The 16,939-nt window shown below is 42.5% G+C and overlaps 1 protein-coding gene across 7 annotated transcripts in view; it reads right to left on the minus strand.

Annotated features, from left to right (window-relative positions):
• LOC140714723 (inward rectifier potassium channel 16-like) overlaps positions 1-16,939 on the minus strand; it is a 181,937-nt gene that overhangs the window by 17,990 nt on the left and 147,008 nt on the right. The window contains exon 1 of one of the 7 annotated variants that reach the window (XM_073026232.1): positions 1,299-1,410. The exons of the other annotated variants lie outside the window; for them this stretch is intronic. The gene's annotated coding sequence lies outside the window, so the exon portion shown is untranslated. Of the gene's footprint in view, positions 1-1,298; positions 1,411-16,939 lie in introns of those variants that run through there. 7 annotated transcript variants of the gene reach the window in all.

Raw genomic sequence — 16,939 nt, forward strand, 5'->3', positions numbered from 1 at the left:
AGTGGGACCAGATGGAAAAACATCTTGATCTCAGAACAGAGCCACAATTGTAAATGAAGTACAGTCCAAGACAAAGCGCTCTGCCAGGTGTCCGATTAGAACGCTTTAAATTGCTTGGGCTTCATGACGTTGATTTCAACGAATCACCTCAGAATCCGGATGGATTCTGTGGAGAGAAAGGGGGAGTTATTTGTGCCTTGGCAATTGAGTGGTGGCATCGTGAGAAGACCACGCTGTCTCTCTTTCAGGTTGGATCCTTCTCTTGCTTCTCAGTGTGGAGAGGAGCCAAGATGTTCTAAGTAGGCATCCCATTCCAGTCTGACCTACAAGGATGACAACCCATTAGTTTCTGCCAGACGACCCACACATCTGAGTTATAAGCAAATGCATGCTGTCAACGAGGAAGAGATTCACATCATGATTTTCCATAACATATTGATGTGTCATCTGCACATGTGTTCATGCCAGAGCCGATTGTAATCCTTTTCTCAAAATTCTGGCTAGTGACTTGTACATTTTGTAAGAGTGAGTGAGGTTCCACTGCTCAAACGGCTGTAACGTGGAGGCTGCCTGTTCAAATTGCAGTGTAACTGGTTCATGCTGCTGTTTGTACCCCTGGGACACCGCTCTCGACCTCTACACTGAACCAGCAGCTCCTACATTTTCTTTCTCCTTTCAGTCTCCTCTTAGATGAAACAAAGCCAATTCCATCAACAAAACTTTGAGGCAGGGAATTTTACACTCTAACCGCACTGGAAATTTCTAAATTTTAAAAGAAAAGTTAATCCATTTCTTCTTACAATCCATTAGGCATTTAATGCCTTTGAAACATGTATTATCAATAAATCTTTCATTGAATTCCAACATCTTGACTTGTAATTCACAACATTCTGTTTAAAATCCTGTCAGCACTGAACCTCTATTCAATCAGCTCTTCACCCATCAATATAACAAGAGGTCCTTCAAGTACATTTATTGGGTAAATACTTATAATATTGCAGAAGGAGGCTATTCAGCAAAGCAGGCTTTTGCTGGACCCCGGTAGACCAAGGATCAAGTTGATTTGCCATAAACATTGAAATTTCTTGGGAATTTCCTGTGGTGTGTTGGTTCAGATGCACATGTAACATGCAACGAAAACCAACAACGCTCAACAATTTTAAGGAGTGCAGAATTGTACAAAATATAAAGTTAGATGTTAAAGTACAGTTATGGAATAAAATCTGCATAAATACATAAATACCAGCATGTACTTACAATGTAAACAGCTTTATAAAAAAGTGGCTTACAGTGCTTACAGGAGAAAATCTGCAGACGCTGGAAATCCAAGCGACGCACACAAAATGCTGGGGGAGCTCGGCAGGCCAGGCAGCATCTAGGAAAAGAGTCCAGTCGACGTTTTGGGCCAAAACCCTTCAGCAGGACTGGAGAGAAAAAGCCGAGGAGCAGATTTAAAAGGTGGGGGGAGGGGAGAGAGAAACACAAGGTGACAGGTAAAACCTGAAAGGGGAGGGGATGAAGTAAAGAGCTGGGAATTCAATTGGTGAAAGAACAGAAGGCCCTGGAAGAAGTAAAAGGCAGGAGGAGCACCAGAGGGAGGCGATGGGCGGGAAAGGAGATAAGGTGAAAGAGGGAAAAGGGGATGGGAAATGGTGAAGGTGGTGGCGGGGGGAAATGTCATGGGGTGTATTAACAGAAGTTCGAGACATCGATGTTCATGCCATTTGGTTGGAGGCTACCCAAACAGAATATAAGGTGTTGTTCCTCCAACCTAAGCGTGGCCTCGTCACAACTGTGGAGGAGGTCATAAATGGATTTATCGGAATGGGAGTGGGAAGTGGAATTAAAATGGGTGGCCACTTGGGGATCTCGCTTTTTCTGGTGGATAGAGCGTAGGTGCTCGGCAAAGTGCTCTCCCAATCAACATCAGGTCTCACCAATATACAGGAGGCCACTCATAATAGAACAAATAAATGCATGTTTGCTTCGGGTGGGGTTGAGTTTCTCAGCTGAATGACTGAGCTACCCTGATGGAACCTGACTGCGTGTGCCGGGACCAAGTTGGGTTTGCCTCAAGCTCAGGTTAGTTTGAATTGAATGACTGGGGACCATGTTAGGAGAGTCCAAGGTAAAAACTGGCTGAGTTGGGATTCTTGGCAAGGATCCAGTGGGGAAAAATGGCAAAAGAAGCAGTTAATCCAGGGTTTAGGCTCTATCGGCACATAGGCCACCAGGGGGCTGGATTTGGGTGGGTCTTCAATTTTGCTGCCAAGCGACATCGAATGAGGAGGCTTTTCATGAATGGAAGTCTGTAATGACTTTGATTTGCAGTCATATCCCAAGAAGGGAATATTGATGGTCAAATCAATATTCAACTTAAAACAATTGGATGCTTCTGTCTGTTATACTCTACAACAAAAATTCCCAACCTGACATCCATGGAACCCACGGTTAATGGTAGAAGTTCCTGGCATAACAAAAGGGTTGGGAAAACCTTGTTCTACAAGATGTTTCCTAATTGCAAATCAATTTTCTAATTCTTGACATAATTCTTATAATATTATAATGATGGTGCCTTGAAAGCCAAAAGTCTGTGAACAAGTAATGTTTTCATAAAATCCCCAGGAACTCCCCGATCAGGAGCAAGGTTGAAAAGGAAAGGCATAGTAATTTGAATCTTATTGCATACTTTAACAAAATGATGCAACATGGCTCTCTGTTTATCCTGTCCTCCTGTTCTCAGACTGATTTTGTGATGAGACACTTCACACTGATCATAATGAAGTATAGCTGAGGTTTGAATGCATTTCAAAGCAACAGCTGTTCATGGCATGTGCCAATATTTTTCTATTTAATTGGCGTGTCTCCTTTTTATATTTAGCTTTCTTTTCCTATTTTGCTTCCTTTTGAGTTCCGTCTGCTGTGCTGGCCAGGAGGGGACAGGATGACCTTTGTACTTCATGCACAACAGTTCGAGGCATTCCGTGAGGTGAACTAAATGTGGGGCATGAGACTGCCAACTTTAATTCCATCCCGAGAGATGGCCCACTCCACGGCTGTGGATTGTGTAATCGATCCGGGGCAGAGTCTAATGCAGGGGTTCCCAACCTTTTTTATACCATTAAGCAAGGGATAAATGGACCCCAGGTTGGGAACCCCTGATCTAATAAAACTTATTAGAGGTTATCATACGCAGGCAGGCAGAACTACAATTAAATTTCATGTGTCATGAGTGAGAGCGTTAGACTATCAGCCGACAATGCAACTTATTTCAACTGCACAGCTGAAGCCAGATGTTCCGGGGAACGTCAGAGGAGCAGGAACAGGCAAATATTGATGCCAAGGCACAAGGGAGATCGGGAGGCGATGGATAAAAAACGGTAAGTTCTGAAGTAGGAGAGGTAGAATCTAGAACATAGAGCAATACAGCACAGAAGCAGGCCCTTTAGTCCTCAATATCTATGTCGAACACAATGCCAAATTAAACTAAATCTTTTCTCCATCGAGAATGGCTTATTTCCACTCCAGTTTTGCCAGTTCTATGGTAGCTAACGAGGGCATTGTGGGAACGGCAGCTGATGGAGTTGGAGGTGGGTGACTGGTGAGACAGTACACCCTTCCCATCATTTACGCAGGTCACTTTCTGCGGCCCAGTGCGTGGCTTTGAAGTTCTTAATACCATTCTGAATGCTGCGGCCCTGTTTTGAATGGTTTACAAATTCCCAGGAGTCAGTGAGGATATAGCATTTCTTCAACGAGGCTCAGAGTTCTTCCACTCTTTATTCATCCGGAGGTCACTTCTCATGACAGCTCAGAAATTTTAATACATAATGCATCCAGATGTGATTCATTAAAAAAAAACAAACGAGGCAGTTGGATGAGCTGTCTTGCTTGCTAAACAGTCAGATCTTGTAATCTCATTCAAACCTTCACTATTGGCATAAGACATTCTGCAAAAATCTTGAGCAACACACACACAATGCTGGGGGGACTCACTAGGTCAGGCAGCAGCTATGGAGGGGAAGATCAACTGTTTATTCCCCTCCGTAGTTGCTACCTGACTTGCTGAGTCCCTCCAGCATTTTGTATGTTCTGCGTTTGACATTCCCTCCACTCCAGTTTTGCAGGTTCTTAGGTGGCTAGTGAGATCCAAGTGAGAACTGCAGACTCTTAGCCTGAGGAAGTGAATGGTGGCTGAAGGAGTTGGAGGTGTCTGATTGGCGAGACACCATGCCCCTTCCCACCACTTAGGCAGGGCAACGCTTACATCCCAGTGCATGGCCTTGAGGTTTTCTGTCCCATCCTGAATGCCATATCCCTGCTTTGAGGCACCATGTCTCAGAGATTCCCAGAAGTTAGTGAGGATGTTACACTTCATTGATGAGGCTCAGAGCACATCCGTCCTCTACTTACACAGTTGTCACTTCCGTGACAACTCATAACAGTGTCTGTCTCTGGAAACTGGTGTTCAGCATGAGAATAACATGGACTGCTTAGCGTTGCTAACAGAGAATAGACTCATAATGGTCATTCCGACCTGGGAGAGGACATACGAGTCACTTATCCTTCTAGTGAATTTGAGGATTCCAATATAGTCAGCCAGCATAATCAAAGTACCCATCCTGGGTACTCACACTTTTTCCCTTCTCCATCAGGGAAAAGATTCAAAAGCTTGAAAGCATGTACCAGCAAGCTCAAGGCCTGCTTCTACCCTACTGTTGTAAGACTGTTGAGTGGTTCCCTAGAACGATAAGATGACTTTTGACTGCAAAATTTACCACGTTATAATCTTGCACCTTATTGACGACCTGCATTGCATTTACACTTTATTCTGTATTTATGTTATCATTTTTCTTTTTACTATCATAATAAACTGTCTAATGTATTGATCTGCATGAACAGTACACAAGACGAACTTTTCACTGCAGCTCGGTATATGTGACAATAATAAAATAATTGCAATTCCATTCCAATCTCAAGGTCTATCATGTTGCTTTATAAAGCTGTCCGTGCAGATAGGCTTAACGGTAAAGTAGTTGGGCTTTTACAACACCTTAATAATTTCATTACTAATTATTGAAGATATAGACTAACCATGTAATGTCAGGTAAATTATTTCAGTAACAGAGATTAAATTTCTCACCTATGTGGAGAAATTCCAGAAACTCAGCCAAAACTATTAGATTAACAGCCCAGTGTCCTATCGTATCCGTGCTTGGAAACTGCTCAAAGTCTTAGTCAAAGCAAATAGGTTTTGAGTTCATTAAACAAAAACAGCAAAGTGGACAAATGTAGAAAGTTGTCCAGAAGAGTTGGTAACAAGAAAAGATAAAGATCAGCTTTATATGTCACAGGTACATCGAATGATACAGAGAAACATTGCATTTGCGTCACAGCCTGAGGATGTTCTGGGGACAGCCCAAGGTCACGGGGAGAATGTACAAACTCCTTACGGACAACGGCGGGATTGGACCGCAATCGCCAATCATCGGCATGGTAAAGTGCTGCACTATTCGCTATGCTACCGTACCACTGGGATATGTGGGGGTTTATAATGCAGTGCAAGCAATGTCGATTTCTCTGAGGTCAATGAAAAAGCCTGTTATGAACTTTGATCGCAAGAATACAATAGGCTTAATTAGTTCTAAATTTGCACCAAACTAATTTTCTCTATTCACATTACAGCAAGGAATTCAAATGTTTCATACTAGAGGACTTACAATTAAAGCTTGGGGATTAAAGTTCAAAGATGTATGGGGTAAATATTTTACACAGGGAGTGGTGGGTGCCTGGAATGTGCTCAGGGGTAGTGGTGGAGACAGATAAGAGAAAGAGGCTCTAAAAGCTTTTAGATAGCCACATGGATATGTAGAGAATGGAGAGATATGCACCATCTGCAGCCAGAAGGGTCTATTTTAATTAGGCATCATCCACTTAATTAGTGCAGCAGAGCATCGTGGGCCAAAAAAAAACCTGTTTCTATGCTGTACTGTTCTACGTTCAATGTTCAAATTGTGCTCCTTCCACCAATCATCTTCTGCTTGGTTTGGTTCCCTAGAAATGACTGGTTCCCTTCCCAAGAAGACCAATCACAACTACGAATCAGGGAGATTGAAATCATTCATTGATAAAATCTTGTTTGACTTGGCATGTTTGACTTTCCACAGATTGGGATTAATGATTGTTTATCCCTTTCCCTGCTGAATCTGACAGTCACGCTGCCAGATAACATTTGAACTTTCACTAAACCTACTGCTCCTGGATTCTAGCTGTTGTAGCTGTATGATAATTGACTGTAAGACATCAGTGCATTCGGCCCATTGAACCATGGCTAATCTATTTTCCCTCTCAACCCCATATTTATTATTACAGTATTATTATTTCTTTTTCCTTCTTTATTTGTACAGTTTGATGTCATTTCAAAATTCAAAGTTCAAAGTAAATTTATTATTCATGCATATATGTCACTATAACAACCCTGAGATTCATATTCTTGCAGAGATACTCAAAACATGCATAATAGAATAATAATTATAATAGAATCAATGAAAGACTGCACCAACTTGGGCTTTGAACCAGTGCGTAAAAGACAACAAGCTGCACAAATACAAAAAAAAAAAGCAATAAATATTGAGAGCATGAGATGAGGAGTCCTTGAATGCGAGTCCATGGGATATGGGAACTGTATGTGCTGAATGGTGGAGAGAGCTTTACCCATGATAGTCTGGGCTGTATCCATCACTCTTCGTTGGATTTTCCATTCAAGGGCATTGGTGTTCCCATACCAGGCTGTGATGCAGCCAATCAATATATTCTCCACCGCACATCTACAGAAGTATGTCAAAGTTATAGATATCATACCAAATCTTCGCAAATTGCTAAGGAAGTAGAAGCATTGCTGTTGTTTCTTTGTAATTGCACTTAGGTGCTAGGCCCAAGGCAAGTCTTCTGAACTGATAATACTGGGGAATTTAAAGATGCTGACCCTTTCCAACTCTGATCCCCCCCGATGAGAAATGCCCTCTGGCCTTAGATTTAAATAAATGGATGTAAGATGTAAATAAATTCTAAATTCAAATAAAAATTCTAAATGTACGGTAGGCTTGCTTGGCAGAACGGGTGAACAAACATAGTGGCTCATCTGATCAGGGGTTACAAATATGAAGGGTTGTGTCCTGCTTAAGAGGCCTGTGGAGGAGGCGCAGAGAAAACGAATGTGTCCGGTGTGAGTCCAGAAGCAGGATTGGAGCTTTAAGATTAGGCACCCTGAGCAACCACCGGGAGGTGGACAAACCAAAGAAGAACTGGAACAAAGAGGTGCAAGGGTACATAGAACATAAAACGTAGCACAGGAAAAGCCCCTTCAGCCCACAATGTTGTGTCAAGCTAATTAAATTAGTAGCCAAATGCCCGACTAAACTGACCTCTTCTGCTGACGCAAACTCCGTGCCCTTCCATTTCCCGTGGAGCCACGCGTCTATCCAAGAGCCTCTTCAGCACTTTCATTCTTTTTGCCTTGCCACCTCCCCAGGCAGCACACTTGATGCACCTACCACTCTCTGTGTAAAAAATCTTGCCCGCACATCTCCTTTGAACATATCCTCTCTCTCCTTAAGTGCATGCATTTTAACCCTGGGATAAAGGTACCAGCTATCTACTCAATCTATACCTCTCACAACCTTACAAACATTTGTCAGCTCTTCCCTCAATCCCCACTGCTCCAGAGAAAATAACCCAAGTTTGTCCAACCTCTCATTATAGCACATGCTCTCTAAACTAGGCAGCATCCTGGAAAACCTCTTCTGCACCATCTTCAAAGCCTCCACATTCTTCCTATAATGGAGGAAACCAGAAACTAATGCAATGCTCCTGATATAGGCTAACCAAAGTTTAATAAAGCTGCAACATAACTTCCCGGCTTGAGTTTAATACCTTAACAAATAAAGATAAATATGCCATGTGTCATTTTTAAAACCCTAACAACCTGTGTGGCTACTTTCAGGGTGCTATGGAATTCGACTCCAATATTCCTCTGCATATCAACACTGTTAAAGGTCTTGTCATTAATTGTGTACTGTCTTTTTTTACATTTGATCTCCCAAAAAGCAACACCTCGCATTTTGCCAGTCAAACTCCATCTGCTATTTCTCCACCCATATCCACCACCTCTCACAAAACTCCAGTCAGAATAAGTCCCATTGGCCACTACCCTTCTGTCTTCTAAGATCAAGCCTACTCTGAATCCAAACGACCAGTTATCTGTGGACTCTATGCATCTTAACCTTCTGACTGAGTGTTTCATGAGGGACATTATCAAATATTTTAAGAAAATCCATGTACAGCGCTATCTTAATCAACCACCTTTGTTACCTCCTTGAAAAACTTGATCAAGTTCATGAAGTGCGACTTGTTCTAAATACTCATAAATCCTAGACCTAAAAACCCTTGCCAGCAACTTCCTTATGAAAGACTCAACAGTCATAGTTTCCAGGATTATCCCTACTTGCCTTCTTAATTAAGAATTTTAAAAGGATGTTTAACTTAAATTGCCAGATTTGTGGCAATGGAACACGGGAGCGTACGTTGTACCAAAGCTTCTACACAAGCAGCAGGTGGAAATGGACAGTGAAGAAATGACATTAAAACATGTGTTGGTCACAGTCCCACATTCCCGCTGCTGTCTGCAAGGAGTTTGTGCATTCTCCCTTTTATCCGCGTAGGTTTCCTTCAGGTGCTTGTGTCTCCTCCCACAGTCCAAAGACATACCAGTTGATAAGTTAATTGGTCATTGTAAATTGTCCCATGATTAGCCTAGGATTAAATCAGGGGTGGCTGGGCAGGGCGGCCCAAAAGGCCTATTCCATGCTGTACCTCAATAAATAAACATTGCACATGGAAGCCACAGAAGCTAAGAATCTATCCTTGCAGTAATTAACACAACTGGGTTTAAGTTATCATCGTGCTGCTAAGCAAGTAATTTCTAGGTCCTTGGCTTTTGATTAATGAGGTTCCATTCAACCATTCTTTGGAATTCCCCATTAGGAAACGTCTGTGACTGATGGTATACTTGCAACTTGTACTTAAGTCACAAGTCATTGTAGGAATTGGTGTCAGTGGATCGCAGAAAAAGCAAATCATAGGGATTAAACCGGGAGATCACGAGGAAGAAGGGACGTACACAAATGCTGGAGGGACTCTGCAAATCAGACAGCACCTAAGGAGGGAAATAGACAGTTGATGTTTGGGACAAGACACTCCCCCCTTCTTGATGAAGGGTCTCCACTTGAAACATCAGCTGTCCATTTCCCTCCTTAGATGCTGCCTGACCTGATTTACAGCATCTGCAGGATCTCTTGTGATCATAAGAAAGGAGTAGGTTGTTATCAGGACTGCAATATACAGAAAGAGAAAGAACCCATGCAAGACTCTTTTACACATATTGTTCAAAGAGGCTGAACAAAAAACCCTTTCCCCATTTTCTCGACCAATAGCCATCCATATCCTTCAAGACACCTGAGGTTGGTGACTTTTCCACCAAAGTACTTCTGTGTGTCTACAAGAGTAGTTCAGTTTTCAGTTTTGTTTATGTTGATTTACAGATTCTAACATGCTGATGCTTCTCATCATGCAGTGACAAAATAACGAGGAAGATGTTATGCAATTAAAAAAATTACCTCCTTTTGCATAGTTTATTCTGTGAAATGAATCAGAATCAAAACCAGGTTTATTATCACTGACATATGTCATAAAACCTGTTGTCTTGTGGCAGCAGTAGAGTGCAAGACATAAAATTACTATAATTTACAATAAACAAATAAATAGATAGAGAAATAGACAGAGGGAGATAGACATACATATATATATATATATATATATATATATATAGAGAGAGAGAGAGAGAGAGAGAGAGAGAGAGAGAGAGAGCGAGAGAGTGAGATAGATTGAGAGATATAGATAGATAGATAAATAGGGAGAGATACATGGATAGATAAAGCAAAGAGTTATAGTGAGGTAGTGTTCATTGGTTCATAGACCATTTATAACTCTGACAGTGGAGGGGTAGAAGCTGTTCCTAAAACATTGATTGTGAATTTTCAGGCTCCTGTACTTCTTTCCTAATAGTAGTAATGAGAAGAGAGCACGTCTGGATGGTGAGGGCCACCTTCTCAAGGTACTTCCTTTAGAAGATGCCTTCGGTGGTGGGGGTTCATATTTAAAGCCATGCCCAGCCTTTGGGATGTGGTGGAAGTGGGACACAGGGCCTGCAGGATGAATGGACAGTGCCATAACACTGGTGCAGAGACTGTGCTGTTGCTGCTGCCTAAGCTTCTTGTGTTAACTCCCTCCCAGACAATGAGATCTTTTCAAAGTTCAGAAGGTAACTCTGGACATTATAGATGGCTTGGACCCAACCTGAGTGTATCGGAACAGCATTGGGAGAGCTCTATGACAAATCAATGTTTGTTTCACCACAATATTTGGGTGTACTGGTGGGGGGAGGGGAAGTGATATATAAAGAGTGGTTCACCCTGCTATGAGGAGAAAGAGAACTGATTATAAAACCAACAAACAGGAACAAGACTAAAACTGAGAGACAAGTCAAACACAGTTGATTAAAAACATAAGAAGTCTATTTACTACAGCTTTTTATTCTTTTTTACCATACCAGAAGATACAGCCCTCTTCCACAGCATAGAACAAACCAAATAGAGATTCCACCAGATTACAAAGGCCCAAATTCTTTACAGTCCATAGATATGAATAAACGATGAACAGACTGGCAGTAAAACTTGCTACAGGCATTTTCTGCTGTGAGGGAACTCGACTCACGGACTTTTGACCTGCAAACTGTCCAGGGTATGAATATCTCATTGGAACATAGCCCGATTGTAACCTGGGGTGGACCTGCACTACAGCAAGGTACAGGCCTTTAATGCCAGAGCATGAGTGGGCTCTGAGAATAGAGCAGTGTATGGAGACTAATACCAGAGCGACACACAGTACCCCAAACCAGAGCACAATAAGCATGGTACAGAGATCCACATCAAAGCACAATACAGGTCCTTACACAAGTGCAAGACAGGAGCAGTGCACCAGGGAAAAGTAAGACCCCAACAGACAGTTCAGGTCCCTAAAGCAGAGCATAATACAAACTCCCAAACCAACAGGAGCTGGGAAAGGTTTGAGTAAATTGGTTTAGGACAGGGGTCAAAACCTAGAGTCCACAAACCCTTTGGTTAATGGTAGGGGTCCATGGCATAAAAATGGTTGGGAAATACTGGTTTAGAGTCATAGAGGTGTAGAACACTACAGCATAGAAACAGGCCCTTCTGACCATCTAGTCTGTGCCAAACTGCCTAGTCTCATTGAGCTGCACCTGGACAATAGTGCTCCATATGCCTTCATCCACGTACTTATATTGACTTCTTATAAATGTCAAAATCAAACCCTCATCTACCACATCCTCTGGCAGCTCATTGCACACTGGTACCACCCTCTGAGTGAAGACGTTCCCCCTCTTGTTCCCCTTAAACATTTCACTTTTAACCATTACCCTACGACCTCTGGTTCTAGTCTCACCCAACTTCAGTGGAAAAAGCCTGCTTGCATTTACCCTATCTCTACCCTTCATAATTTTTTATTCCCCTATCAAATCTCCTATCATTCTCCTATGATACAGAGAAGATGGACTTAACATACTCTACTTCTCCCTATAATTCAGGTCCTCAAGACCCAGCAACATCATTGTAATTTTTCTCTGCAATATGCCAATTTTATTGATATCTTTCCTTTGTGTAGGTGACCAGAACTGCCCACAATAATCTAAATTAGGCTTCACCAATGTCTTACACAACTTCAACGTAACATCTGAACTCTTGCACTCGATACATTAAATTATATACTTAGTTCTGTCTTGGATAAAACTTCATGTAATTTTTGCAAATTGGAAAATGGGACTGAGAAAAATATTTAATTTCTGGAACAAAATATTAATGAGAAACATTGCTGTTCAAGCACTTAGGTGAAAGCAATCAGCTTGGCAAAATGTGTAGGAGATGACTGATAGTAAGACATGATTGCAGTCATTCAGTCTTCCTCAGGGAAGCTCAGTAGCTTAGTAGTTAGCACAATGCTTACAGTATCAGTGACCCAGGTTCAATTCCTGCTGCTGTCTGTAAGGAGTTTGTACGTTCACACCATCACCGTGTGGGTTTCCCCTGACAATTCAGATTTTCCCCCACAGTCCGAAGATGTACTGGTTAGTGGGTTACTTGGTCATTGTAAATCGTCCCATGATGTAGTTAAGGTTAAACTGGGGGCTGCTGGGTGGCACAGCTTGAAGAAACGTAAGGAACTATTCTGAGCTGTAGCTCGATAAATAAATAAAACTACCCTAAGTTATCGTTTAAGCCCAACCTGAAAGACAAATCAGCCCCCACCGTGTGATTGAGAATTCTCTAAGACATCCACTGGATTGGAGTATCTGAATGTGCTACGAATCATAAACCGCAGTTTGTGTTAAGCAAAGGACTAAGTGTTTGTCTTCAATTAGAGGAGATAATAATATAAATACCATAAGTAGCTGAAAATTAAAATGTGATCTGATTTCCCAGGGGCTTACAGCTCTGATGTAAATCTACCAACTCTCAGATTCATCCTTTGAGAGCAGTACTCTCAGATTTACTACAACACAGTTCAAGTGCAGTCAATATTTATATAACAACAAATCTATGAACAGAGAATAATGGGGCAGGACGTTATCACATGGTGCCGTGTTTTTTAAACACTAAGTGGTGGCTTTGGAACAGAAAATAATTGCTAGATAATAATGACACTGATATGCAGATACAGTTTAGCAGGGTGATTATATCGTGATCTTCCAAGATAACTGCCTATCACCTCGCAATGGCTTCCCTCCTCCTTCACTTTCTCCTATGGTTAACTCTCCTCTCGTATCAGATTCCTTCCTCTCCAGCCCTTTACCTTTCCCACCCACCCAGCCTCACCTATCACCTTCAAGCTTTCCTCTTTCCCTTCCTCCCACCCTGCCCACTTCCTTTCTAGTCCTGAAAAAGGGTCACAGACCGAAACATCGCCAGTTTATTCATCTCCATAGATGCTGCCTGACCTGCTGAGTTACTGCAGCATTTTGTGTGTGTGTTGCTCTGGATCTCCAGCTTCTGCAGAGTCACTTGTGTTTATGATTTGCTCCTCCAAATACATGATGCTTTTATGAAGGCTATGACATCAGTCAATTAATAGCTCATAATCCATCCTCTGCTGTGCTACCACCTTCTGTAGAAAATGGCACAGGTCACACGTCCAGGTATAGACCTTGATCAGGTGTAGGTTGATTCCAAGATTAGTTAAAGCACTTGTCCCTCTCTCACTGATTGTCAGGATGTCTGCCAGCGCTGTTAGATTTGGAACCCACTGAGAGCCCCAGTGACTCAGCCTCATGAGTACGGTCCACGTTCTTCAGAGGCATCCTTGTTCTGGGTGCTAACCTTCATGGGCTGCCCACTCCTAAGACCCATCTGTTGGTCTGAAGTGAAACCGCCTCAACTTGTTCCATTATTTGACATAGCGGTCTCCATTGAGTTTAGCTATGCCAGGAGCTCCAGCCATGTCTGACTGATTTGCACTGAATGCCTGTGTTTCCTGGGGACTCTGCAATAAACTGTAATTGTGGCAAAAGCCCGGTGATCTGTGCTACTTCCATGCATAGTGCATTTAGCTCATACAGATAAAAGATCAGCCATCATGTTACTGTGATAGAATTGCATGAGAGGGCAAATAGCTTCCTCTTGCTTCAATTACTTCTTCTATTTCAAATAGCTCATCATGCCACCACATTGAACTGACCCCTATGCCCCAGTGTCGGTTTCAAGCATAGAAAGTTTCCAGGCATACGCCTTTCCTGAAGTATTTTACCGAATACCAGGACTTAAATTACCTCTCTCCACACCTTCAGAAACCAGTGAAGACGGATTTGGAGAACAGCGCCTTCGCTCAACTCCGCATGTCCCTTTGTAGGCGATGAGGATGTGCACGAAATGCAGCAGCCAAATTGGTGCACAGCAGGACTGCCTGGCTTAATGGTTTGAGGTATGTTGACTGATAGATATGTATTGGCCAGGACACTGGGGATAACTCGCTCGATGACCTAGGAAGTCAGGAAGGGCAGAGTTTGTTTATGTGCGTGGCTTGGCTAAGTTAAGAACAAAGTGTTTTTGGGTATTAAGGACATGCAGACAGGCACCACCTACATAGGGTTGTAAGATACTGCAACAGAACTGTGAGTACTTTAGCGGTTAAACGCACGTGTGTGCTATTGTGCAAGCCTACACGTGCAATAGTGTTTGCATTTTGTGTGCTTTGTATATGTGTAAGTGCGCGTGGGCACATGTGTGCCCACACTGTTGCTCATGTTCAGTTCCACAGCTAGAGGACTCTCCATTGTCTGTGGAGAGTTCTTTTATTTTCCAAAGCCCGTGGCAATGTTGTAAGTTGCAGCAGCAGCAGCAGCAGCGACGGGAGAAGGGAGTGTCTGATCCAGCTGCTCTTGTTTCAGCTAATCGAGACAAAATAACGCCAGTGTTGCTAAGGTGAAGCAGCACAAAGGTAAAAGACTGAGATAAGTGGAAGGCAGATCTGTATGCAAAGTTTGGAGCTTTCATCAACAACATTGTTTTCTGACTTTCGACCTCTTTTGTGAAGCAAGTTATAAACAGCTTTCCTGTATCCCACAATCAAAAGAAATGGACTCATTGGTAAGCATCTGTCCCGGAGTGTTCTGTTTTCCACCATTGGTGTTGTGTTGGCAGGCTTTCTAAATTAAACCACAATGCTGAATGTCAAAGGCCAATTGCTCTCAAAACAGTCCATGACTCAGCATCAGGCTTTCCCAGAATGCTGAGCAGAATCATCCCATGGAGATGATGCTTCCTGCCGGAACATTTTACGCGTTGTCTAGTTGAGCTGCCTTTATCAGGTGACGGGATCAGGTGGGAAAATGGAGAATTACTTTGAAAGCTGAGATGCAAATCGGTACCTAACAGGGAAGCCAAATGCAAATCAGTGTCTGAGTTAATGCATAAACTGAAAGGGGTTTGGCATGTTCATTTGTCAGTGCCACCTGTTTCCTAGTCTTCTAGTCATTATGATATTGTAACATGTTTTTTTTCCATCCTCTGTGTCCTCTGGGAGTCTTCGCATCTGTTTGTAGTTCCTGTTCCTCCTCAATCTCTGTCGACGTTGTTCCATGATTGAGCAGGAAGGTGTGTGAAATATAGCAGGCAGCTCCCTCTGGAATCCAGACTTGTTCTTACCTTAGCCAACTCCACTCATGTTTCCAAAGTTAAAACTGTATCCAATTAGAGCTGCAACTAGGTTAATTTACATAGCCACCTCAGGTATTGAAAACAGAATCAATTTTATTATAGAGTCATTGAAAAGTACAGCACAGAAACAGGCCCTTTGGCCCATTTAGTTCATGCCAAACCATTTAAGCTGCCTACTCCAATTGACCTGCACCAACACCATAGCCCTCCATATCCCTACCATCCATGCACCTATCCAAACCTAAATGCTGAAATCAAGTCACCTGCACCACTTACAATGGCAGCTTGTTCCACACGCTCACATCCCTCTGAGTAAAAAAGTTTCCCCTCATGTTCCCTTTAAACTTTCCCCTTTCACCCTTAACCCATGACCTCTAGTTCTAGTTCCACCCAACCTCAATGGAAAAAGCCTGCTTGCATCTACCCTATTTATACCGCTTATAATTTGCATACCTCTATTAAATCTCCCCTCGATCTTCTGCATTGCAAGGAATATGCAATGACACGGCCATAGTGGGGTGTGTCAGGAATGGACAGGAGGAGGAGTATAGGAAACTGATACAGGACTTTGTGATATGGTGCAACTCAAACTACCTGCGTCTCAATATCACCAAGACCAAGGAGATGGTGGTGGACTTTAGGAGATCTAGGCCTCATATGGAGCCAGTGATCATTAATGGAGAATGTGTGGAGCAGGTTAAGACCTACAAGTATCTGGGAGTACAGTTAGACGAGAAGCTAGACTGGACTGCCAACACAGACGCCTTGTGCAGGAAGGCACAGAGTCCTAAGAAGGTTGGCGTCATTCAATGTCTGTAGTGAGATGCTGAAGATGTTCTATAGGTCAGTTGTGGAGAGCGCCCTCTTCTTTGTGGTGGCGTGTTGGGGAGGAAGCATTAAGAAGAGGGACGCCTCACGTCTTAATAAGCTGGTAAGGAAGGCGGGCTCTGTCATGGGCAAAGTACTGGAGAGTTTAACATTGGTAGCTGAGCGAAGGGCGCTGAGTAGGCTACGGTCAATTATGGAAAACTCTGAACATCCTCTACATAGCACCATCCAGAGACAGAGAAGCAGTTTCAGCGACAGGTTACTATCGATGCAATGCTCCTCAGACAGGATGAAGAGGTCAATACTCCCCAATGCCATTAGGCTTTACAATTCTACCGCCAGGACTTAAGAACTTTTTAAAGCTATTATTAATGCTTTTTGAGATGCTGATTTAGATGCATATCATTTTTTTTTTACTGAGTTAAGTATTGTATGTAATTAGTTTTGCTACAACAAGTGTATGGGACATTGGAAAAAAGTTGAATTTCCCCATGGGGATGAATAAAGTATCTATCTATCTATCTATCTATCTATCTATCTATCTATCTATCTATCTAAAATCTCTATTCAATCTTTCCTTATAATTCAGGTCCTCCAGTCCCGGCAACATCCTTGTAAATTTTCTTTGTACTCTTCCAAACTGACTTACATATTTCCTGTAGGTACATGACCAAAACTGCACACAATACTCCACATTAGGCCTCACTAGTGTTTTATACAACTTCAACATAATATCCCATCTCCTGCACTCATTATTTTGATTATGA

Source organism: Hemitrygon akajei, chromosome 22, assembly GCF_048418815.1.
Source record: "Hemitrygon akajei chromosome 22, sHemAka1.3, whole genome shotgun sequence".
NCBI classification, from domain to species: domain Eukaryota; kingdom Metazoa; phylum Chordata; class Chondrichthyes; order Myliobatiformes; family Dasyatidae; genus Hemitrygon; species Hemitrygon akajei.